This window comes from Triturus cristatus, chromosome 11, assembly GCF_964204655.1.
Source record: "Triturus cristatus chromosome 11, aTriCri1.1, whole genome shotgun sequence".
NCBI classification, from domain to species: Eukaryota; Metazoa; Chordata; class Amphibia; order Caudata; family Salamandridae; genus Triturus; species Triturus cristatus.
This window is the reverse complement of record NC_140594.1, coordinates 307437060-307464312: the sequence shown is the minus strand read 5'-3', so window position 1 is coordinate 307464312 and position 27253 is coordinate 307437060.

Here is a 27253-nt window from a genome sequence, read left to right as displayed (position 1 = left end):
TGCAGGTTCTTTTCCCACGCTGTCCCTTCCTTATCCCTTTCCCCCGCCCGATCATTCGAACACCCGGTGCGTCTTCTCTACCTGGGTGTTGGAAAGATCCGGAGGTGGACCTTGTATTCTGCTGCGACTGAATCCTGCGGAGCTGGGCCTGACACATTTGCCTTGTTACCACTCTTCTTCTAACGAAACCACCCTGGGTTTTCAAACCTCATTTTGCTGGAAAAGGGGATGAAACATTGTACATGGAAAGCTCCCAAGAGAGCGGAGCGCCATCGGATTCTACTGGGAGACCTTCTTCCACAAACAACCGGAGACCCAATCCCTTATTCTCCTGCATACACAGGGAAGAAAAAAGTAACCAGCGAGGCAGTTGAAGGCTTAATCATTGGACTGATTTTTCCAGAGTATCCCAACTTTCAACCACACCAAGACAAGAAAGGAGTCCAAAATTCATATCTCTTTTTCATCTGATCCGAAATATCCAACTTTGCAATAAATTTCATTGATTGTATCCAGCCACCCTCCGTTGGGGAGGCTGAAGAGACCCATAGTTTACATATCTCTCTGTGGGACAACAGTACAGCATAAAATACCAACTTTGCACTGTCCTTCATAACTATACCTTGCGGATCTAGTCTTCCAAATATAACCAGTTCAACGCTTACCTTGATCTGCACATTTAAAGCGCTCGACAGGCAATTACTCACGCCCTCCCAAAAGAATCGGATTTTCGGGCAATGTGTAGGTCATCTTCTTTTGGACTGCCGCACTTAGGACACGCCACCACTACCCCTGAGCCGAATTTAGACAGCCTCCGTGGAGTCCAATAGTCCCTGTGCAAAGTAAAAAAATGGTTCCAAATATGCAGGTTTGACTGTTTTGTAAAGCATAGACATTGATACTTGCCATTGGTCTTCCATCGCAGTCTCTTGCAAGCATCTTCCCCACAGATCCTCCGGTAAAGTGAAAGCACCATCCTCCGTCTCAAGCATCAGCCAATACCATAATGCAGTTTCTTTTTTTAACTTAACTGCCTTCTGCCATCATAATAACCCCCTTAGTTTGGACACCCCATGCATGTGTTGTGAGGATCCCTGAATAGTTTTTGGTGATTCTGTTGTCCCCCTCAGTTAGACCAGTAAAGATCACTTCTGGGGATTGAAGAGTGGAGTTTGAGTAGTTCTGCTGATCTTCACCGTACAAAGCTATCATGGCTTCCCACTCTACTGAGGTGTGTGGGGAAGGGTTCTGTGGAGGCCTGGTCTCTGGTCTGGTCTCCAGGAGTTCCTGGATAGTTGAACTGAGTACTTGCTGTCAGGGACAGGCCGAGTCGCTTGCCGGGTTATATGTTGGGTCATGTGGTCTTCTAGACAGAGTTGGTGAGACTTAATATTGTTGTATTTGTTGTTGGATTGCCCCTCGGTAGTGTGGCAGGGGCCCTATACCAGCAGCTGCTCTTGGAGTGAGATGGAAGGTATTGGTGGCTGTATGGTCGAAGGCCATACCTGAGCATCAGTAGTTTCTATTAAAAGGACAGAATCATTCTCCTCATCTTCATCTCTGTGCTCCGGCAGACTAGGTAGGCTCTCATTCTTGTTGGCACTCCTATGGACTTATGCAGGAAAAATTAGTATGGAATGGGAAGCAGCATTATTGCTCAGGTCTCTGGGCTGGACAAAAGAGTTGCTCTGGGCTGGCGGTGTTCTCCAGGTGCATGGGACAGACTCTTTTGCCCTGATTCTTGTGGGTGGTTGTTGTCAACTGGAAGAAGGTGTCTCAACTCAAAGGGCTCCTAGAGGGCCTGAGATAACGCCATTAAGTATGGCTTGCAAAATCCCCCGGGTGGGAATTAATCAAGGGCTCTGTACTCCAGTACCGCAAGAGCTAAATTAACAGGCTCAACTAAAAATTAGGTTCAAGTATGGCACGCAGTTAATAAGGGCATGAGATGAGCAGGAAATATTATACAAGTCAACACCTTGTGGGATGCCGACATATTAGGCACTCTGAGAAACACCAAGGGCTTCGACTTGATTGGACTTTCCCCGGGACGGGGACCTTTGGAAAGAGGATAGGGTGATCCCCTTTACACAGCTACGGGAGGAATATGAGATGGCTTAGACAAAAGTTTACCGTTATCTACAAATCAAACACGCTCTTCAGGCGGTAATCCCACAGGGGCAGTCACTCTCGGAGTCCTCCCCTCTCGAGGACAGAATCCTTGAAGAAAACATACCTAACAAAGCGATCTCAATGACATACCGAAAGTTAATTAATAACATGTCTGGCCCCCTCCTACAACTCCGTAAGCACTGGGAGGTAGATGTAGCGGGACTGGAGGGCGATGACTGGCAAGAGGCCTAGGCAACCCCTAGGGAGATCGCTATCTCTTCGAGACTGAGACTGGTACAGCTCAAGGTTCTGCACAGAGCTTATCGGTCGGGTGCCGCTCTGGTGAGGATGGGGTATGGAGATAACTCTGAGTGTGGGAGGTGATGTGGGCAAGAGGGAACCTTCATACACATTATTTGGGAGTGTGCTCAAATTCAACGTTATTGGGCAGCAGTGACCCAATGTATGGCAGAGGTGCTAGGGGCACAAGTAGAACCCAAAATAAAACTATGTCTCCTGAATGTATGGAAGTCTACAGACCTTAATAGCAAAGAGCAAACCTGGGTGATGGTGGGGATGATAGTGGCTAAGCGCAACATGGGCAGGCTGTGGAAAGTGCGAGAAGCACCTACGCTGCCCGCATGGAAGAGAGACATGAATTGGTGCATGGTAATGGAGAAAACTATATACAAGTCGAGGGGTTGCCCCAAAAAATGGTCAACGTTTTGGGGGAAATGGAATGAATAGAGGGAATATATGTGAACCCCCGCAGGTGACACGGCACCCAGCCTTGTCATTCGATACAGAATAAAAGAGATGGTGGGAAGTAGTTTCTTCAGCAATGTGCGCTAGAGATAGGACTGTTAGCACAGGCTTTACTGTAAGTGCATTGCTCTGATTGCATTTTGCATCCGCAAACGTAACATGTTAATGTTGTCATCAATAAAAAGAAAATAAATATGACTTGCAAAAGGTCTGAGCCATGGTGGGCACACTGTGACACACCTTGAGAGAGGCCATAGTCTGCTATTTGGTTAATTGCGGTTGGTACTAAAGGGGACAGTAGGCCCAGGTTATTTAAATTGGAAGCAAAAGTAGCATCTTCTTGATCTTTGAGGAAGAAGAATTTAGTGCGAACTTTAGGTTGGCATGTTTTCATTGACATTTCCTTCTGGCTAGACATGGTTTTGGTTGTGCCAGTCTTAGCCAAGTCCACGAAGCTGAGGCGCTGATGAAATTAACCCAGAGAGTGGTGATGTAGTGAGGGACACAGCAATTGCTCTGCTCGAGCTGCTTTCCTTTTTGTGTGTGTTGTAGGAGGGCCCATTGTCTTGCCAGTTCGCATGTTAAAAATTTAAATGTAAGAGGGATAAGGGTTAAGCTACTTAGAGCAGATTTGCTCAGGGGCTGAAGAGAGCCGCAAAACTGGAGAAAGATGGAGTAAAGGTGGAGCGAAGAGGGCGGTCAGCTGCAGCTTACTGCGTTTATGTGCAGCTTGTGAAGGATTGGTAAGGGGGGATAAAGGGTTTTCCTTGACTCTTTTGAAGAGGGGGGTGTAATACTGTGCCTGGTTTGGTACTTTGCTGCTTTGGTGCTACACAGCAGCGGGGTTTGAGGCATGTTGTTCGAGCAGAACTGGACGGGGACACCCACTCTCTCTCTCTTTTTGTGCTCCTCTTTGCTCCTTAAGCCTTGCCTTGCATTGCTTTACTGCACTTGCCTGGCTGGCTGGCTGGGCTGGCTGGCTGGCCTGGGCGAGCTTCAATACAGAGCAGCTCCCTGCTGAGCTCCTCACCTAATGCTCAGGAGGAGCGAAAATTGAGGAACAGGAGAAGCTGAGGAAGCGAGGGAAGGAGTGTCAAGTAGTGCTGGCATAGAGGGCCTGGGGATCAGCTCTGAACTCCCAGTTCACAGTTCCAAAATGCAGAGCAGCTGGATTGGCCGAGGTTAGTGAGCCTGGGGAGAGCCCTGTAGCCGCTGCCAGAATAGAGGCGATGGACCCGCACGACTTCTCTGCATCTGCATCCTTGCTGTCTCAGCTCCAACTGCTCTGACTCTGGAAACTTCCTGTCACATGACCAACAAACACAGTTTAAGGGAGGTGTCAACCATCCCACCAGTGGTGACACCCCTGATTAAGTGTTTTTTTTCCCTTACAGGTCAGACTTCTGAAATCCTGTATGTAGCAGGTATAGTTGACACAAGATATTGATTATGCACATTTACTAATAAACACACCAAACAACAGATTAGGTGTCATTTCTTTGGTCTTGACAAGTTGCCTAAAATTTGGTTGGTCCACACAAGGCATGAAACATGTTCACCCTACTTCACATATTTTAAACTGTCATGGTTCATTGATTTCCAGGACAGTGTTTATTAGTTTTAACTCTTGTTTATGGGACCGCCTTTTTAAACCGTCCTCTGTACCCCTTAGACATTTTTAACCACTCAATACACTACCCTACACTCACGATATCCTCACTTGCATTCACCATTAAAGCAACCAACTCAGAAGATCTCTGGCAACGAACCCCCTCAAGAGGCCTGTTGGGCATTGCTGCACCGGCACAAAAAGTAGCTACCCAATGATGAAGCATGGCAAAAAACAGGGGGGGATTAATTCAGTTGAGGAACAAAGGGGCTGGAATTTAATAAAAAAGGTACATAAACAAGATTACCCCTAAGACCATAGATTCGATATATTCAATTCCTATTCAAGTACATATCATTACTCGAATATCTGTCCAAATATGAACAACATTACATTCAAACAATTCTGATACTGTAAACCCCGTGAGCAAAAAAGATAGTCGTCACCAAATTGATGCTTTTCAAAGAAAGTGAATTGTTACTTTAATTCACAAATGTTATTAGTATATATAGTCATACTCTCTTTTTTTATTTTTTTTGTTTTGTCAAAAAATTTTCATCATCAGGAAATCTTATTACAATTTCTTTACAGTGTTTGTGAACTTGTAAACGATATACATTCAAAATAGCTTCTAGTCTGTACACTAAAACAATTTAAGACATCTTCTTGGTCCTAAACATTATTTACAAAATACAATAATTCGTGACGGAAAAATAATACCGCATTATTCCTCAATAATCAGTAAATCAGTGGTCCAAAAGAAAATGAGAGGTCAGAGTTCACATTGGCACAAAATGTTATCATAGTCAATCAACCTCAATCAGTAGGTTAAACTAAACATTTGTTGTTATCTTCAATCCTTTACAGCATGTTGAAGCACTTGACCTCATGCTGGTGATAAAAGGTAAATGGAAAGGGGGGGAAAAACTTTACCGGCGCGTTTCGACCTTAAGGTGAGAACCAGATAAATTCATGTAAGGTCTTCCTCAGGGCTGTGATATCTAGTGTAGGACACTAAAGAATAAAAAAATGAAAAATATGGGTACAATTAATCTGATGACAAGTGAACTACTTTTAGTGTTATCAAAATGAGGAGAGAGGGAAGCACCTTTCTTATCATACCTGTAAGATGTAGAAAAGTGAATCACTTTCAGGGTCTAACCGTGGGATAGTTTTGGCGATGAGCAGAAGCCGCTCCCTATGTGTGCTTGCTCTCTGTGAAATAAAGGAAATGCACCTAAATCAGTTTGTAACACATCCCTCCTTTAGGTTGCTACATTATAGCTTTTTCTAGGGAATTGTGGTTCTTGAATAATCTCTGTTTTTAAATATTCATAGACAGGAGACTACTAGCATATCATTAGATTCTGGAAATTAATAGAAGTGAGCCTAATGTATTGCTGAAAGACATTCCTAGGTGGGAACTCTATACGGATGTTGCAGGCACTGGGCAAGTTGGTTAAACAGAAATCTTGCGCGTGTTGCAGATTTCCTGTCAAACATCACTGTGACGCTTTTGTTCTTTGATTTGCTGGGAGCAAACAGTGTTGCAAGTTCTTTTACCTTGCACCTTCTGATATCTTCGTCCAGTGCGTCGCGTTCACTTCTGCTTCGATGCAAGCAGCACTCTTCTCTGTTTCGGTAGGTGAAATGTAGCAAACCGGTTCTTAATACCGTTAGCTAAATCCTGTTTTTTTCATCTTCTTTTAAAGTAAACTCGTGCGTCCTCTCAGCGTCCTCTAAGCGTCCTCAATGGGTGGAGGCCAATGCTCATCACTTCCGGTCGCCTGTCTTCCGGTATTTTTTTCAATATGCATTCCTCCTGTTCAGCGTGCCTGACTTCCTGTCTGGGTTGTGAAAGAATCATAAAAATAGAAATAGAAAGCGGGAGTCTATCTTCCGGTGTTGTTCCTATAACCATTTGTCCTGTTCAAAGAGCCTGACTTGCTTTCGGGATTGAGAAAAAATAAATAATAATGTTTAAAAGCTTTATAGAAACAATGTCTTGTTCATATATCTAGACAGGCACTCTGCAGATCATGAATAATGCACTATGTGTTCAGAAACTATAGTACTTTTCTGAGATTCATCTTAAACATAGCTCAAGGGAATTACTTAGGAATGATCCAAGTGCCTCTTTCTTGTGTCTCAGCTACTAGCGACATGATTAGGGATCGGCTACAAGCAATGCAGGATTTCAAAAAGTTCATTTAATCCATGGTCTGTGGTCCCAGTTTTAGGATGTATTTTGCTTCATAATTGGCCAGTAGTGTATCAGTCATGGAACTTTTAATGTATTTTAATACTGTCCATTTCATTTCTTGAAGTCTGTGATTTTTTTCAATGCAATGTTTTACCATAGGAGCTGTCAAGACTTTACATTTGATGCGGGATCTATGTTGTGTAATTCGAGTTTTGATTTGTTGAGTTGTCTTCCCTATGTAGGCTAGTTGGCACGAACAAATCACGCAATACACTACATTGGAAGTATTACAGTTAGTGAATTCTTTGTGTCTGATGTTTCTGTTTCTATATCGAAAATCATTTCCTTCAATAGTGCTGCTACATGAGGTGCAGCGATTGTGTCCTTGTACAGTGGGTAAGGCTAACATTGACTGTATAGTTGGTTGTAGTTTGGAAACCTTCGTATTTGCCCTTACCAAGTGATCCTTGATACTTCTGTTCTTTTTCAGTTCGAATATTGGAAATTCTTTGAAGGTGTCCAATCCTTTGATGCCTTGCCAGTTTCGTTTTACGATCTTCTTAATCTCATTGGTACATCCTGAAAAAGTGGTAACACAGACCAGGGGCATTTCTTTGGTTTTATCTTTTGGTGTTAACAATGCCTCCCTGGGTGTATTCCACGCCGTCTTCATTGCTCATTTTGTTAATCTTCTAGGATACTGCCGTAGAACTAATTTTTGCAAGAGTATTTTAGCATTAATGAAATAATCTTCCCTCCGCGAACAATTCCGTTGTATTCTGAAAAACTGGCTGAACGGAAGATTGTCCTTCAAGTTTCTCTGATGAAAACTCGAAAAATTTAATAACGTATTACGATCTGTTGGTTTTGAAAATAGGGTAGTAAAGATCATTCCATTTTCATACTTAACTATTAAGTCCAAAAAATTCACTTCAAAGTTGCTTGAGTGAAAGGAAATTGAATATTTGGATTCCTCTGGTACAGCCACAGGCCAAAATCTTCCAGTCTGTCTTTAGGCCCCCTCCACAGCATACAAATATCATCAATATATGATGAAGCATGACACCCATCTGAGTGTGTGAGGGCTATCACTTCTTATCAATCTGATCCCCCGTTCCAGTTCATCAACCCCTCTCTCTGTCACAACCAGCAGCTTCTCCTCCCCCATTTTCCTCTCTTATGAGGAACAGCATCCTTCTATGCTTGACCATTACATTTATGGAGCATGGCTGCTGGATCTGATAATTAGCTCCTTGTACCTCCTTTTGTTTATAATATATGGAGCCACTTGCAGGCATCTTTTCAGTATGCGGTCATATTTTTGTTTTTATCTCAGTCTGTACACAGACTATTAATATACAGACAACTTTGTAAACAATGTTTGAGATGTAATATCTCTTTCTCAGGTACAGAAGAAAAAGTTACTTACCTTCAGCAGTGCCATATCTGCTAGAGACTATATTGAGCCGCAGATTACTTACCTTAGAGTAATCTCCAGGCATCAGACGGGATCCAGACATTTTTTGTCTGAAATACCCCTGAATGCCAGTAGGTCATGTCGTTCGGCTCTGCATGGCATCGTTGACGTTGTCTGCGCCGAAGTGACGGGCACAGTGCCTATATGGTCACAATCCCAGCACTCTGACATAAGTTTATTTTTGCGACTTTCCAAACCAGAAGAGTGGAGCCATGAAGAACACTGACCATTGGCGTATGAAGAACAAGTTTCTTACCATCGGTAACGCCTTATCTGATAGAGACTTTATCTAGATGCTGATTCCTTACCTTTTAGATTCATCCCCAGACATCATACGGGATCCCGAAATTTTTCTTGAGCAGTATCCCTGAGCACCGGTAGGTGGCGTCGTTCAGCTCCATGTGGCATTGTCAGCCTCAGAAGATACATGCGCAGTGCCTATATGCACCACCTCAGCACGATGATATCAGTTTCTTTTTGTGACTTCCCATGCCAGGAACTTGGAATAACAAAGAACACTAACCACTGGTGCAAAAAAAGAGGGCCCAAAAAGGGGAAAAACATTGTCCTTTGAAATCTGTTTGCAGGGCGGGAAAAATGGATGGGTCAGTAAGGAATCTACTGCTAGACAGAGTCTCTACCAGATAAGCTTTTACAGAAGGTAACTAACTTGTTCATCTAATAGAGACTTCTAGCTGCATATTCCTTACCTTAGGATAGATACTCAAGCAATACCTCCCCAGAGGTGGGTCTGAGAAACTGTTCCACACCAAAAAGTCCTGAAAGACCGAACGGGCAAACAGCCCGTCCCGACAGACCTGACTGTCCAGGCGGTAGTACTTGGTGAATGTGTGCAGAGAAGAAGATATCCAGGACCAGAACTCTGCATGCTAATGCAGTGACCACAACCTTAGCTCTGGAGGAAAGAGCACCCAAAGCCTCAGGTTGTTGCTTCTTGGCCATGTGTAGCAGAGTTTAATGAAGAGCCCAATCCATTGTGAGATGGTCCATTTCTGCACCCCCCCTCCCCTTCTTTGCTCTGATATTCCCCACAAAGAGGTGGTACTCCACCTCGAACTCTTGTGTGCGGTCAAGTTGGAACAACAGCACACTATTTTGGTCCAGTCTGTGGAGTCGCTCCTCTTCCTTAGAGCGATGCTGCAAAGCATAAAAGGTAGGCAGGGTGATAGATTAGCCTACATGAAAGTGAGTGCCCACATTTGAAAGGAATGAATCTCTGTTGCGAAGGACCAGCTTGTCCAGGAAGATGTAGAGGTAGAGAGGCTTACACAACAAAGCCTAGAGCTCACTGACCCTCCAGGCTGATGTTATGGTCACTAGGAAGGCCTTCTTGATGGTGAGGAGCCTGAGAGGACAGTTGTGCTGTGGCTCAATTGGAGCACATATTGGAAAGGTGAGTACTAGGTTAAGGTACCACTGATGCATGAAGAAGTGTGAAAGTGAGACAATGTGTTGACGATCTTTCAAAAACCTATTTACAACAGAGGATTTGAATGGGGATGGCTGATTTGGCAACCGCAGAAAGCCTGAAAGGGCCGAAAGATAGCCCTGTAAGGTGCCAAAGCAGAGCCCAGGTGGGCAAGAGAAAGAATAAATAGAAGGACCTGAGAACATGGAGCAGAAAGAGGGTCAACCTGTTTTTTTGCACACCATGCCACAAACTTGCCCAAAAGGCTGGCATATAGTATCTTGGTAGAGGGATGACTAAATGCCAAGATATAATTGCCGACTTCGGGCTGAAGGTTGAAAGCTATCAACTGTCACAACTCAATATCTACACATGAAGGCAGAGCCTTGAAGGGTTCGGGTGAAGAACCCTCCCCGGCTGCTGCAACAGAATGTCCTCCTGAAGAGGGAGCCTGAGCGGAGGACCGATGGCCATGCTCAACAATTCAGCATACCAAACTCTCCAAGCCCAGGCTGAAGCAGCAAGTATGACTTGGGCCCAGTTGTTCCTGATCTTCTTGAGATTTCTGGGAAGGACTGGTATGGGTGGAAAGGCATAAAGGAGGCCTGAGCTCCACTTGAGAGGAAAAGCACCTCCTGAGTGAGAGCTGCCTTGGAAACTCCAGCATGCAAAACTGCAGACATTGCACGTTCTCAGCAGCAGCAAACAGATCTAATCAAGGTTCTCCTTACTGCTGAAAGAGACCTTGCACCACCTCTGGGTAAGGCTCAATTTGTGATCCGCTAGGCATGATCAACTGAGTTTGTCCGCACTAGCGTTCAGAAAGCCCATCAGGTGTTAAACAACCAGGATTATGGTTCTAGTAATGTCCAGAGGCACAGGGCCTCTTGACAATGGGGCCAGGACCCCACTCTGCCCTGTTCGTTGCCGTACCACATGGCGGTGGTGTTGTCTGTGAGCATCTGCCCAAGTCTTCCCTTGATGGAGAGCAGAAAGGCTTTCAATGCCAGTCAGATCACTCAGAGCTTTAGGAGGTTGATGTGGAGTCCGGATTACGTCAGAGGTCTTTGATCTCCACCTCTCCAAAATACCGCCCCATCATTGGAGTGACACATCTATCACTATCGTCAGATCTAGTTGGGTAAGGGAGAGAGGTCTGTTGCTGACTCAATCACAGTTCATTAGCCACCACTGCGGATCTTTGCAGTTCCCTCCAATGTCTGGACCATGTTAGAGAGATTCCCCTGATGCTGTGCCCATTGGAACTTCAGGTCCCACTGCAGAGCGCACATTTACCATTTGCAAGCAGGATGCAGGGGCCATGTGGCCCAGCAGCCAGGATAGAGGCCAAAACATCGATATCATAACCTGAATATCCTTGACTCGCTATTCTGGAGGATAAGCCCGAAACAGAACTGTGTCCGGAACGGCTTCGATGAAAGGAAGCATCTGAGAGGAAGTCAGGTGATAGTGAATGTTGATAGCGAGCCCCAGTGAGTGCAGAAGGCATGTCATAGTCTGGAGGTGGGAGACAACTGCCTGGGGAGAGCCTGCCTTCAGCTGCATGTCGTCGACATAGGGCAGGACTGATCTCTGATGCCACTGCCATCACCTTGGTTAACACATGAGGACTCTGATGAGGCCATAAGGGAGCACAGTAAACTAAAAGTGGTTTTAGCCCACCGTGTACAGCAGGTAGCATCTTTGGACAGGCAGGACAGAAATATGAAGGTATGAGTCCTGCAAGTATAATGCTACCATCAAGTCTCCCGGTTCCAGGGCAGACAGAACTTGAGGGAGCCTGAGCATTTTGAAATTCTCATTTTTGAGTAAGAAATTGAGAGGACAGTGGTCTAGGATAGGATGAAGGCCTCTGTCCTTTTTTGGTACCAGAAAGTAGCGGGAATAACGACCACAGCCTACTTCTGCCGTGTGCACCCACTATATGGCTCCCTTGGCCAAGAGCTGCCAGTTCCTGGCAGAGTAAAGAGAGATTGTCCTCCATCAGCCTTTCACAAGTGGGTGTCATGTGTGGAGGGGTAGTTCATGAAGGGGAGGGAGTAGCCCCTTCAGAGAATCTGGAGACCTCAGCATTCTGATGTTATTGACCTTCAGTGGTGCAGGTGATGGGGTATCCTGCTTCCCACTGGTTACACCTGATGGTTGTAGGGCAAACTACCAAAGAGGTTTGCAGGCAGTGTCTGTCGAGGGGCTGATGGACCTGGCCCAACATCTGGCTGCCCAACCCACAGAGTCTGGGGAAACCGCAGAGGCTGGGGAGCTTGCATGCCATGGTAGCTGGGTAGGTAAAGTCGCGACTGAAAGTCCCTTCTGTGGCAATGAAAAGAGTGAAAGGCGGACTGGGTTGGTGGGGGGCCTTCGAAAGGCACAAGGATCTGGCCAAAGCTCTGCTATTCTTGAAGTGCTCCAGTGCTGAGTCAGCTTTGTTTTCCGAAGAGACAGGAGACATCATAGGGCATGGTAATAAGTGAAGCTTGGACATCCCCTAAAAAGCCAGTTGTCCTCAGCCAGGCTTGGCGTCATAAGGCCACTGACGAAGAAACCACTCTGCTTATCAAGTTGGTCAGGTCCAGCCCACATCAGATCATGAACTTAGCTGCATCTCTCCGATCTGTCATAGCATTGGAGAGTATGGCCAGAGCCTCCTCTCGGACCATGGGCAGTCCCTGTGCAACCGAATCCTAGATTGAATGGGAGTAATGTCCAAAAAGGCATGCGGTGTTCACGAACTGCAGTGCCAGGCTGGTGGAAGAATATATTTTCTTGCCTAAGGTGTCCAGCTCCTTGGATTCCCTATCCAGTGGGGGTGCACTAGGATTTACTCAGGAAGGCAAGGTTTGTACTACCAAGATCTCTGAGGTAGGGAGTTGGGTGAGGAAAGTTGGATTCCCTGTGGCAGGCAATGATGGCAAGCAATTGTTGTGTTCATGGGACTCCATGTGCAGGGCTTGGGCCAGGCCATGAGCAGGTCGTCCATAAGGGTTTCATTAAATGGGTGAATCGGTACGAAGGGGGTAACTCCTGGCTGAAGCACCTCTGTCAAGATGCTGCAACCGAGGGCTGACTAAGGACCAGGACCTCAGCCACCCTTCTCACCCCCATAGCAAAAGATGCTCTCTTCTCTGTCGCTGTGGTAGGAGGAGAGATCAAGTCAGTATCTGGAGAGGTGTCCAGTACACTGGTGTCTGCCAATTCCTCTCTTCAGTCCAATGGGATGGTATTCTTCAAGGTCCAACTGCCCCTCCAAATCTTCCTCAAGACGTAACCCATAGGACTAGGGCTCAGCCTTCAGGTTGGAAGATATGGTGCCAGTCGGCGCCAGAGTCCACGTCCTGTGACACCCCCTCGATTCCATGTTGGAGTCGGGCATGAGAATGGGAGTGGCGCCGCCGGAAGGCGTTGGTGCCCCTGGGAGCGTCGGTAATGGGACCTGCATCTGGGAAGGTCAGGGTGGTATGACTGGAGCCGGTACGGATCCATCCATGGATCCAAGGGTCCCGAATGGCGCCGGAGTTGGACTCGTCAGCGGGGAAACAATAGGTGCCCCTCCCAAACCCATAGGGCCCAAAGGCATTCCAGCGGGGATGGGCCATCCAAATATGAGGTGCATGGCCTCATAAAATTCTCTGAGTTGGGCGGGAGTCACTCTGGCTCGCAGAAACTGAAGGAGGTGCCAAGACATCACAGGAGCAGGCTTAAATGTGGAGCCAGGCGCAGGCGCTCCCTCATCACGTTGAATGACTTTGACAGACAGGGTAAACTTCTTACTTTTCTTCTTTTTGTGGAACGTACCTGAATGGGATTACGTTGACTGCAATGATGATCGATGGCTCTGCAGCCAATCCCAGGACCTTCCTCTTGACCAGGATCGAGACAGTTGCGGCACTGCACATCAAGCAGCAAGGAGCTTGGGGGATTACTCCATCAAGACCTTTGTTTGCATGGCTCGACAATCAACGCAGGTCTTAGCGTTGTTGTTGCACTCAAGACACCAGACACAGTCGAGGTGTGGCTCCATCACCGAAATTTGCCAGTGACAGGCACGATAGGGCTTGAATCCAGCCTTGCACATTGACATGCCTGCCACACCAGGACAAAAGTCTCATAAAATCATCAACAAAAAGTCGAAAAACGGTCAGTCAAATTGTGACTTGGAGTAGCTCTCTTCAGATCTGCTCTGATTTGCACAGAAATAAAAATAAGTTACATCAATGTGCTGGGGTGGCACACGCATATGACGCCGACAATGCTATGCAGAGCTGGACAGCGCCCTCTACCTGCACGTCGGGGTACTACTAACAAAGGATTTCCAGATCCAATCTGACACCTGGGGATAATTCTGAGGTAAGGAATCTGAGGCTAGAAGTCTCTGTCAGATGCTAGGGCCCTTAAAAAGGAAAAATAACGCTTCACTCTGAAATACGTTCGCAAAGCAGGTAAGGAATGTTAGGCTAGATAAACTCTCTACCAAATAAGGGGTAAGTGACTTTTACATCTGATAGCGACTTCTAGCCACATATTTCTTATCGTAGAATAGGTACCGAAGTAATACCTCCCAAGAGGTGTCACAGTGACGCAGCATTATACTAGATAATCCTGCAGGACCGAACTGGCAAAGTGCCCGTCTCACTGAACCTCACTGTCTAGGCAGTAGTGCTTTGTAAATGTGTGCAGGGAAGCCCATGTTGCTGCCTGACAGATATCCAGGACAGGTAATCCACAAACTAACGCAGTGGTTTCAACATAAGCTCTGGTGGAGTGAGCACACAAACCTTTAGGACATTGCTTTTTGGCCAATGTGTAGCAGATATTGATGCAAAGCACTATCCATCATGAGATGGTCGGCTTCCGTCCTGCCTTCCCTTTTTTGTCTCTGACATACTCCACAAAGAGCTGATCATTTGTGCGGTCAAGGTAGAATGAGAACTCTCTTTTTGGGTCAAGACAATGGAGTCTCACCTCTTTTCTAGATGGGTGAGGCGGAGCATAAAGGGGAGGCGTAAATGGTAGGGTGATGGACTGGCCTACATGAAAGGGAGTAACCACTTTGTATAAGAAGGATGATCTAGTCCGAAGGGCCAGTTTGTCTGGATGCATATTAAGATGAGGAAGATGAGATGGCAAAGCCTGTAGGTCAGTGACTCTCTGGGCAGATGGTATCACCATAAGGAAGGCTGTTTTGATTGTAAGGAGCCAGATAGGGCAGTTGTGTAATGGCTCAAAAGGAGAACACATTGGAAATGTAAGGACTAAATTAAGGTCCCACTGTGGCATAATGAAGGGTGAAGGTGGGAAAATGTGTTGGAGACATTTAAAAAAACTATATATACTCAGAGACTTGAAGAGGGATTGCAAAAATATACCCTTTCAAAGTGCCCAAAGCAGAGCTCTCTGGGCCAATGTAAGAATAATCAAAAGAACTCGGTAAAGCGTGCAGAAAGAGGATCCATTTGTCTGTCTGTACACCATGCCACACACTTCCTCCAGCAGCAGGCTTATACTGTTTTGGTGGAAGGGCACCTGTCTGCCAATATAACATTACAGGCTTGGGGCAGAAGGTCGAAAGCTGTCAACCTTTGCTGCTCTATCTCCATGCATTAAGGTGAGTGTTTTCAGGCTCAGCTTCTGAACCCTATCCTATTACTGTGGCAGAAGATCCTCCAGAAGAGGCAGCTTGATTGGAGGTCCTATGCTGATGCTCAACAGTTCTTGATACCAGACTCTCCATGCCCAATGGGGAGCCACAAGAATGACTTGGGCCAAGTTGTTCCTGATCTTCTTGAGAACTTTGGGCAGGCCTGGTATGGGCGGAAAGGTGTATAGAAGGTCTGAGCTCCACTCGAGATGAAAAGCATCTCCAAGCGAGGGGCTCTTTGGAAACTCCACTTGCAAAAGCACTGACATTGTGCGTTCTGAATGGTGGTGAATAGATCTAATCAAGTCTTTCCCCAATCTTGGGAGACACCTTGCACCACCCCCATATAAATATGTCATTCGTGATCCACTAGGCATTGATAGCTGAGGTGGCCTGCTCAGGAGTTCAAAGAGTCAATTGCTTAGTTTACCATAATGAATATGTATCAAACAACATGTATCAAAAAACACACCAAGAGAATTACTATTTGATTTGCAAAAATAATTATTTTATCTTCTTCTTTTTATAAGCAAGGCTGTCACATGAAAATATTTTTCATTGGAAACAAAAATACGTGACTTAATGGTGATTAAGTGATCAAGAGGTGACAAGGTGAAAATAGTGAATACCATATGTACAGTGGATTGATTATAAAACAATATGTACTATGTTTGAATCGGTTAACATCCGTCCCTACAAGGCCATCTCATTGTCCCTAAACTGTGCCCTTTTTCTACTTATAGTGCAAAGAGAGCGTAGGGTAGGGATTGTTATGAGGTGTCGACATTTCGACCAACATCACAGCGGGTCTTCTCCAGGACAGAGGAGTAGGACAGCCTATACGGGTAAAGAATGGTTCAATAAGGTATGTTTCAAGGGGCAAGAAATTATAGATTGGTTGGTCAGATTGACCTACTTATTGGGGTGGTGTTGAATTCCATGCGATGAGCTTGATTGCAGTTTCACAGATCCATCATCAATTAGGATTCGGGAATTAAAGGGAGACGGTTTAGGATGCAGAATAACTGAGTAGGAATATAGGCTTCAGTGGATGCAGTGTTTACCTTTTAATTGAATAGAGCCGGAGTGTGTGGAGATAATTCCCAATATACCAGCAACACTGAATTTGATTCCACGGGCACAACCGGTATCTGAAATCAGATGTTAAGCAATTAAGTTTGAAGAACCAATGTGTGAGTTAAAAGGGGGTTGATCTGTGCCCGCGCACAAATTACGTTCAGATAGCCCTGGTAGAGGTGATGTTCCAAATCTTCATTAATTGAAAGATCTGAAATGAGAAACAAATAATTATGCCAAGACTAAGAACCATTTAATCATGGAAGTGAACAAAGAAAAATGACTTTAATCGTGATTACTGGGCCCTGAAAAGCCAAAGCATCAATGGAAGGAGGACGTTTTATCTAACGGATGGCGACTGGTGAATTAAAATAATCATCTATGAAAAAACGTGCCTATTGTAATCAGAGAATGTTTAAAGTTTTCCCTAATTGCGTTGTAAGGTATGGAATGAAATACTTGAAAGGTTGCATAAATCAATTAATTGAGGAGATGAACAACGTTTAAGATAGCTTTAAACAGCATCGTCGGGCCCGAATGGCTTGCTCGTTTCGTCTAGCTCAGAGAAGAGCCTTATTGACATTCGATCATGGTTGACTATGAATGTAGGACGTTACATCGCATACATTTACTACGCATCGCTTTACAACGCTGTCGATACAACGACCGCTTTGTTACCACGCGTGCCATAACATCGCAAGTCATTTCAACGACATGCTGTAGGGGGCGAGCTGGACTTAGGAATAGTATTAATTACTATTCATACTCCAGTTTGCACAAAAGCAGGGAAGGTTTTTAATTTAAAATCACATTCCCTGGTGTTGCACGCCCCCTACATTGATACGACTTGCGATGTAATGGCACGTGTGTTAACAACGCAGTCGTTGTAACAACTGCATTGTAAAGCGATGCGTAGTAAATGTATGCAATGTAACGTCATATATTCATAGTCAACCATGATCGAAAGTCAATAAGGTTCTACTCTGAGCCCAAAAAGTTACCGCATTGTGTTTACAGCGTTGTAAACGCTGTTTCCCGTTGACGAAAGATCATCGGACATCCAATTTACCATTTGCTTTCTGGATCTTTCATTGAGGATTGAGGATGCCATGATTTACACCACTTTCTTCAGGAAACAGACAGAACGCAACACCCTTTTAAAATATACCTCACATCATCCAAGAAGTCTTAGAGAACATTTGGCCAATGGCCATTTTCTTAGATTAAGATGCAATTGTTCACACAGAATTGATTTTTTCCAGGAAACGGACAGTCTAATCACCACACTAAAGGACAGGACAGGACTACAGAATAGAGCCAAAAAACTAGCCTGGTGCTGTCGACGCAAGGCATTGCTGGAAGTGAAACCTAGGAACAACACTGGGGATAAGCTAGTATGTTCACTACTTTTAATACCAGGAGCCAAGAGATTAAAAAGATTGTCAAAAAATACTGGAACCTGGTGGCTTCAGAGCTCAACACAGTTGAAGATCCGATCTTTGCATTCAAGAGGGTGAAAAATGTGCGAGACTGTGGTCAATTCGTATCGAAAGCTACCAAAACCAGCAGACATTAGGTCACAACTGAACCTACCACCACTTATCGGTCACTTTAAGTGTAGTCAATGTAAGGTCTGTAAACTCATGATTGAAGGCTCCTGGTTTTCTCACCTGGGCCGTGATTTTCAGTTGCCACATCACACCATCTGTAACAGTTTTAATGTGATTTACACCAATAGGTGTCCTTGGAACAAGCTATATATCAGCCAAACAACCCAGAAGGTCAAATGCAGAATATTACAACACTGCAGCAGGATTCACTGCAAGGTGCAGGAGGCCCCCTTAGTTGAACACTTTTCCAACATGGGACACCAAGTAGATAACCTGAAATGGTGGGTAATAGAAAAGATTCACCCACACCCCAGAGGTGGGGACACTACACCATCCCTTAGCTACAAGGAGTGTAAATGGATACACACCCTGGACAGGATCACCAGGGACTGAATGAATTAGAAGAAACTAACAGGCAGTTAGGTCAATTGTCTAGGATATGAGATGCTACCTTTCATCATAATTGGATATATACCAAGGTTCTGTACAATACTTATGTCTAGTTAAGTATCTGATACACTAAAGAATTCATTTTTCCAATGTAAGGAACAACACTGGTCATACTGTCACTTAACTTTCACATAATTATAATGTATACCTTTGCATTCATCATTGTTCTGGTTCTCCAGATATGTCTCTCTGAACCCTCTCTGCAAGTATGAATCCTGTTCCTCCATGGATAATGTGCATAAAGTTGTTCTTAATGCCATATGTTTTACGTGGTCAATTTGATTTTGTAATCAGAATTGGTTTATGGTATAACGTTGCTCTCAATGTCATACATTTTACTTGGATAATTCAAGTTTGTAACCTTATTGACACGTTACAAGTCTCCACAAAACAGTGGTCACTGTGAACTTCTTGAATATTACTGTTAACATTGTTCTTATCGCCATATATTTCACATTGTCCATTTGATGTTGTAACTAAATCTACAATTCACTAGAGCACAATGTTCACATTGTTCTGTTGAAGTTGTATCTTTATTGAGACATGTGACAATTCACCACAGAATAATGTTGACTTCAGACATTCTTACTGTATCTTCTTGGCAATGACTGCAGTCTGCTTATCTATAAGTATTGTGCATATCTTTGTTATTTATGCCATAGATTCTATATTGTCCATTTGACGTTGTTCCCTTATTGACAAACATTGCAATTCACTTTTTTATATACTTGAGAACTAAGTTGTACGTAATCAAATAAAGCCCCCTTCTTATGGTCATAGTTAAGTAATGGAATACTCAATCTTAAACCACCATATTTTCAGTTAGCGTCATAGCTGTTTAACCAGTAATTCCTTCATGTACCACCGAACCTAAATCGGTTTCCATGCCAACATGATGCCGGCAGGCAACGTGCATGTCACTGATTGACAAACTCTGACTAATGCAGCGTACGTACTGATGTGTACTCCCCTTCAAATTCTTTTACTCGACTAGTGCTCGGGTCTGGAGCACTGTTACCGACCCATGCGATTACAGGTAAGACGTGTTTGTGACCCGATGCATATGGTCACCTTCATTAAAATGCTTTCAGATAATACAGTTTTTATGGACGTGCAAGCTGTTCGGGCCCGGCGATCCTGTTTAAAGCTATCTTAAACTTTGTTCATCTCCTCGATTAATTGATTTATGTGACCTTTCAAGTGTTTCATTCCAGACCTTGCAACACAATTAAGGAAGACTTTAAACATTCTCTCAATACAATATGCACACTTTTGCATAGTTGATTATTTTAATGCACTAGTCGCATTCCGTTTTAATTCAGATAGATAAAACGTCCTCCTTCCATGGATGCTTTAGCTTTTCGGGCTCAGTAATCAAGTTTAAAGTCATTTTTCTTTGTTCACTTCCATGATTAAATGGTTCTTAGTCTTCGCATAATTATGTGTTTCTCATTTCAGGCCTTTCTATTAATGAAAATTTGTAACATTAACTCTTCCTGGGCTATCTGAAGGTAATTTGTACGCAGGCCTGATCAACCCCCTTTTACCTCACACATTGGTTCTCCAAACTTAATTGCTTAACATCTGATTTCAGATACTGGTTGTGCCCGTAGAATCAAATTCAGTGTTGCTGGTATATTGGGAATTACCTCCACACACACCGGCTCTATTCAATTAAAAGGTAAACACTGCATCCACTGAAGCCTATATTCCTACTCAGTTATTCTGCATCTTAAACCGTCTCCCTTTAATTCCAGAATCCTAATTGATGATGGGTCTGTGAGACTGCGATCAAGCGCATCGCATGGACTTCAACACCACCCCTATTGCTAGGTCCATCCGACCAACTGATCTATAATTTCTTGCCCCATGAAACATACCTTATTCATGTTTAAACCATTCTTTACCTGTATAGGCTGTCCTACTCCTCTGTCCTGAAGAAGACCCTCTGTGACGTTGGTTGAGTCACGCACGTACCCGGGTCAAAACGTCGACACCTCATAACAATACCTAACCTACGCTCTCTTCACCCTATAAGTAGAAAAAGGACACAGTTTAGGGACAGTGAGATTGTCTTGTAGGGATGGATGTTAACTGATTCAAACATTGTACATATTGTTTTATAATCAATCCACTGTGTATATGGTATTCACTATTTTCACCTTGTCACCTCCTGATCACTTAATCACCATTAAGTCACGTATTTTTGTTTCCAATGAAACATATGTTCATGTCACAGCCTTGCTTATAAAAAGTAGAATAAGATAAAAAAGAATTATTTTTGCAAATCAAATAGTAATTCTCTGGGTGTATTTTTCAATACTTGATTTTTGATACATATTCATTATGGTAAGCTAAGCAATTGATTTTCCAGACAGAACCAATTTTAGTTCATTTTATACATGCCCAGGTTCTGAGGGACAGGGTCACCCCGTTACATTTCATCTGCAGTTCACAGAGCCCACCAGGTGTTGAGCCACCAGGGATATGCCCTGATTTTCCAGCCCTGTCCAATGGCGCAGGACATCTTGTCAAAGGGCCCATAACGCCACCCCACTGTGTTTGTTGCAATACCACATCGTGGATTTTTGTCTGTAAACACCTGTACCCACCTTCCCCTGATAGAGGGAAGAAAATCTTTCAATGCTAGCCCGATTACTTCACGGTCCAACAGGTTGATGTGGAGTCCAGATTCTACCAGAGACCAGAGCCCACTGATATCCACCTTTTCCAGATGACCAGACCATCCCAGAAGTGATGCATCTGTCACTACAGGCAAGTGTGGTTGGGGAATAGATCTGCCACTAAACCAACTGCAGTTTTTTAGCCACCACTGCAAGTCTTTTGCAGTTCCTTCCGAGATCTGGACCATATCAGAGAGATTCCCCTAATGCTGTTCCTACTGGAACTTCAGGTCCCACTGCAGAGTCCTCACATGTCAACGGGCATGTTTCACCAGAAGGATGCACTAGGCCAGGGGTACTCACAAACTTTCTGTCGGGGGCCAAAATTACAGTGTGGTTAGTGGCCGAGGGCCGCACTGGTAGGGGTGGAGTCAGTGGGGGCGGGATCCGTGGGGGGCCGGGCTAGAGTAAAAAAAACTTTTAAAACATCTGTCTCCCTCTCTCTCTGTCTCCCTCTCTCTCTGTCCCCCTCCCCCTCTCTCCCTCTCCCTCCCTCTCTCCGTCTCTCTCCATCTTCCTCCATCCTCCATCTCCCTCCCTCCTCCGTCTCCCTCCCTCCCTCCTCCGTCTCCCTCCCTCCCTCCTCCATCTCCCTCCCTCCCTCTCTCTCTCCCTCCCTCCCTCTCTCCCTCTCCTTCCCTCTCAGTCTCTCTCTGTCTCCCTCCGTCCTCCGTCTCCCTCCGTCTCCCTCTGTCCTCCGTCTCCCTCCCTCCTCCGTCTCCCTCCCTCCCTCTCTCTCCCTCCCTCTCTGTCTCCCTCCCTCCCTGTCACCCTCCCTCCCTCCCTCCGTGCCTCCCTCCCTCCCTACTCCATCTCCCTCCCTCCTCCGTCTCCCTCCCTCCCTCCTCCGTCTCCCTCCCTCCCTCCTCCGTCTCCCTCCCTCCCTCCTCCGTCTCCCTCCCTCCCTCTCCTTCCCTCTCCGTCTCTCTCCGTCTCCCTCCGTCCTCCGACTCCCTCCGTCCTCCGTCTCCCTCCCTCTCCCTCTGTCCTCCGTCTCCCTCCCTCTCTATCTCCCTCCCTCTCTGTCTCCCTCCCTGTCTCCCTCCCTCCCTGTCTCCCTCACTCCCTGTCTCCCTCCCTCTCTCTCCCACTCTCTCTCTCCCTCTCTCTCCCCCTCTCTCCCTCCTCCGTCTTCCTCCCTCCTCCGTCTCCCTCTCTCCTCCGTCTCCCTCCCTCCCTCTCTCTCTCCCTCCCTCCCTCTCTCTCCCTCCCTCTCTGAAAAAAAATCGGGAGAATGGGGCCTCGAGTCGGGTTACTGTCATGTATGTACGTTGGAGGTGTGCTGCTGCAGAATCCGACATTTGAAACGCAAAAGGCATGTTTTTTTTCCTTACCTTTCAGAAGCATTGAGCGCAGTGGCAGGCAGAGAGAGGGTGATGCAAGTGTTGTGCACTGGCCTGGCAGGTTGCTGGCAGTGCATACAACCCCCCCTCCCTCCCCCGTGTGGCAGCCCGGCAGGCTGAAACAGCTTTTAGGTACACACACAGCCGCCCCCGAGTACTTCACAGGTCTTTAAAAGACCATTCGCTTGTTGATGAGGCTTTGTTTTGCTTTTTCACCCTTTCTAGAGCCCCTGCATCGCCACTCTGATTATTGCTGGAAGAATTAGCACTCTACACAATACAAGCCCTGTCAGCTGAAACCCCCCGAGGAATCGGGTTTTTGCTTGCAGGAATCGGGAGGCGGGAGACTAGCCTTGAAATCGGTAGTCTCCCGCCTGAATGGGGAGGGTTGGCATGTCTGGGTACGATGTCTGCAAGGTCCGCGGGCCGCCAACAAAGGCTTGCCGGGCCGCTGGCGGCCCGCGGGCCATACTATGAGTATCCCTGCACTAGGCCTTGGGGCCCAACAACCACACAGTCAGTCCCACCAAAATCCAGGATAAAGGTTGAAACATCGATATCATAACCTGAACAACCTGAACTCACTGCTGAGGAAGATAGGCCTGAAACTGCACTGTGTCCAGAACAGCTCTGATGAAAGGTAGCATCTTAGAAAGACTCAGGTGTGACTTTGGCACATTGATAGTGAACCCCAGCGAGTGTATAAGGTGTGCCGTAGTCTGAAATTGAGAGATGACTGTATGGTGCGAGCACACCTTCAACAGCCATTCATTAAGGTACGGAAAGAGTGGAATCCATGACTTTCGGAGATGAGTTGCAACCACCGCCATCACTTTTGTGAACACCCATGGGGCACTGGTAACGCCGAAGGGAAGTACAGCCAACGGAAAGGACTCTTGTCCGACCATGAACCACAGATAATGACTGTGGGCAGGGAGGACAGGGATGTGAAAATAAGCGTCCTGTGAATCCTGCAATACCACACATTCTCTGGCTGCTTGTCCCATGGGGTCTTAGGGTACTGTGTTCTGTGCCATGAAATGATTGTGCTGTTCATTGAACTGGGTAGCTGGGCATGCATAGATGTAGTTGGAAGCCCCTCTCGTGGCCATAAAAGGGGGGAAAGGTAGACTGGGGTGGATATGGTGTCATGGAAAGGCTCAAGGACCTGTCTGTAGCTTCACTTTCCTTAAAACACTCAAGTGCAGAGTCTTCCATCTTACCAAATGACCTTGAGTCATCAAAGGGCATGTCCATGAGGGCGGCCTGGACATCCCCTGAAAGGCCAGTGGTTCTCAGACAGGTGTGGCGTTGAAGGGCAACCGACGATGAAATCGCTGTGCCCAGTGAGTCAATTGAATCTAGCCCACATATTATGGTGAACTTGGCTGCGTTACGCCTATCACCAAATGCATGAGAGAGTATGGCTCGGGTGGCCTCCAACTCCATGGGCAGCACTTACTCAACCTATAGGTCAGGCATGCCTTCACGCAATACGTGCGCACTGCAGTTCGTCCTGTAATTCTCCCGGAGCAGCGGAAGAAGTGAAGCCAGGCCCAGCAGCAGGAGCAGGACAGAGGAGACACCGATTTGGGTGGCAGGTAAGTCTCCCTGCATCCGTGAGCTCCACTGCGTAGGCGGAGATTTGGAAACGTTGCACTCTAAATGAAGTGCTGAGTTACTAAATTTCCGCAAACTGTGCTGGCCGAGCGGAGTTCACCGCCCGCCCTTAATATAAACTCCCTAGTAAGTAAACAATTGAAGTTGCCATCATTATTGAGGCAAAGGGAAATTAACCAGTTGAAGAGTACAAGAACCAGATTGAAGGTGTCTGAATGAAGGAAGGAGGAGGATCAAAAATGGATTAAGTTGAGAGAAGCTGCTTCTTCTTGTGATTCACGTAAATACTGGTCTTTAATAGACAAATATAGTGATTCCAGAATTAAGGTTGAGGCCATTCCTATATCTGCCGAATAATCGACTCAATATATTTCACAGGTATACGCTTCCAAGTCTAGCTGTAGGACTCAGTTGGAGTTTAATGCTGAGTCTGCTTCTTTGGATATATACGTCTGCCCTTTTGCGAGGAGATAGAAGGTTTTATTAAGGGCGCAAGGTCCTCTGCGGCGATGGACTGGAACTAATTCCTGATATCTCTTATCAAACATGAATTTTCTGGGTGGGATTTCTTTCTGCATCCTGTGCTTGAAATACTACTATTTGACCGGGGTTATACCATCTTCCTGGGAGAGAAGGGCTGTTGTACCTTTATATAAAAAAGGTCCTAAAACCTCTCCTGACAGTTTTAAGCAAATTGCATTACTCGATGCAGCCAGGAAATTGTTTGCCAAGAGTATACTTCTTTATCTTCAAGATTAGACTTTTGGTAATAATATTGTTCCAGTGCAGCAGGCCAATTTTTGCAAGCACAGTGGAACTTCAGATAATATCAGGGCCCTTCAGACATTGATAGAAAAGTACGCTGTGGATTTGGGCATGACTTTATACTCTGCCTTTTTTCAATTTCTCCACAGCGTTTAATAGGGTTGACCATGGTATGCTGTGGAGGAAACTGTCGACACTGGGGGTCCCTGCTCATCTCCTTAGACTAATCATTGCCTTACATTTGTTCGCTTGGTCTCAGGTCTTGATGGAAGGGAATCAGGGTTTGTCTAGTGAAGTAGAGAAACACAATGACTTAAGCAGCGGCGCTTACTTGCGCCCCTTCTATTCTCCCTATATATCCACAATTTACCAGGCATCATACTCAGTAGTAACACACCATCGACGCTGATAATAGACCAATCGACCATTGCACACTTGTTTTCTTACAGAGACCCAAACATTGCCTTTTTAACTATTGGAATATGCTTCCTTGACCCCTATCCCCTTCTTAATTCTTCTTCAGGCACCTTAATTGACAGTATCAGTAAAACTCTTGGAAAGTCGTTTGGACAAAGAATGGTCCAAAGATTTTGCCAACTCATTGTATCTGATAATAATTACTGATTACTGCCCTGACCATTTTAACACAAGGACTGAATGTTTTATGATATGCTCTTTAACTTTTTAATCATGAATTTGCTGCTACGTTCTTTTTTATGTGGAAAATTGTATAGGTTTTTATTAACCAAAACATAAATATTACTTCCTTACTTACTTACTTACGAGGCAGAGTTGGACAGACTAAAGGGAATCCCCTAAATTAGGATTTATGGATGTTGAAAGTCTACTATATGTTGATGATGTATTATTGGATTTAACCCTGATAGGATTACAGAGCCATCTCTCTGCCCTGGGAAATTATGCTGATGACACTTCCTAAAAATAAATATTTCTAAGAGTAACGTTATGGTTCTCAGGTATGTAGGCGTAGAGTTAGGAAAGATTTAAATTGGTTCCTGGGGAACGATAAGTTGGAAGTGGTGAAGTTTTAGCCATACCTTGCCAGGACTTTTTCCAGCAATTGTTTAAATAAAGACCATATTAGCCAGTCTAGAACTAAGACATTGTTTAAAGCCTCAACCATTCCCAGATTATATAAGTGTTGTGGGCAAAGGCACTTTGCACATGTATGTTATTGCAGTCTATAACATTAAAATAAGGCCATCATTGAGTTATACCTATGAAGTAATCGTGGAGCGGAATTGCTCCTTTTTTTAGATAGTCGAAGGGCGTATTTGGCTCCATATCTGTAACTTGAATCATTCAGCTGCTCCTTCCACCCTCCAGCTTGTATTTGGGCTCCTCTCCACAAATGTGTTTTGTTATGGCAGCTGTTCTAAGGTGGGGGAACAATTTATTGAACAGTGACCCGGGTTCTATTTGTGCTTCACTAAAACATTAAATATTTGATAGATTGAAGGGAAGAAGCCCCCTTTTTTCAAATTATCTTAAAGCACTGGACATGTTCGATTGGTCAGAATGAGGTGGCATCTCTCCTCAAGCTTCATTTAAAAAACCTGATTAAAAAATCTATTTATGAAGTGGGACAGAAGAGGGACATCTTACTTTGTGCCCAGCATACTCGTAATGGAATGGTAGTTGAGAGCAGTATTTGAAAAATAAACTCATGGAACCATCCTCACAGTCTGCATAGAACTATTTTATTACTAAGGTTGAATATGCTTCGGCTACAAGTTATTACAGGCGCTTGGGAAGGTATAGCTAGGGACGAGAGGCTTTGTGACCTTTGTTTGAATGGTGTGCAAGATTTAAATCATGTGATATGTGTGTGTCCATTCCAACACTCATTACAATGCCAAATGTTAAGACCATTGTTCATAAAGTATCATTTAACTTTAGCAGCAGAAGCTCGTCAGTGCCTCCCCCCTACATCCAAAACAGATTGCACTAAAATGTTAACATTTCTTAAACATTTTTTTATGTGTTTTGTTTACTGTAATTTTAGTATTAACTGTGTCTGACTTTGTACCTGTCCGAATAGGGTATTATAGGTATCTTTAAAGTCTGTGTGTCCCATAACAAAAGTACTGTATCAGTATTGATTCTAAAAGTCAAATTAATTTCTTTTCTATTTGTTCAGCTTTTCCCATGCCATTTTGCACATTTTATCCACTATACTGTTTCAAGGATGCATAGTTTCCTGAATTGTTTCAGAACTGCATATTAAGGGGGTGCTAGTGTGCTGGCTGCGTAATGGCTGCCATCTAGGGAGGCTCCGCAGGCTGGACTGACAATCCGCTAATTCTCAGGGGGAGCTGGCGGGTGCTGGGTGCCTTTGACATTGGGATCAGGCACTGGAACGTCTCGGCGGTCAGCGGGAGTACTTCTGAACGCTGGAGATCCTCGAGCTGCTGCGAAACACCGCTGCACAT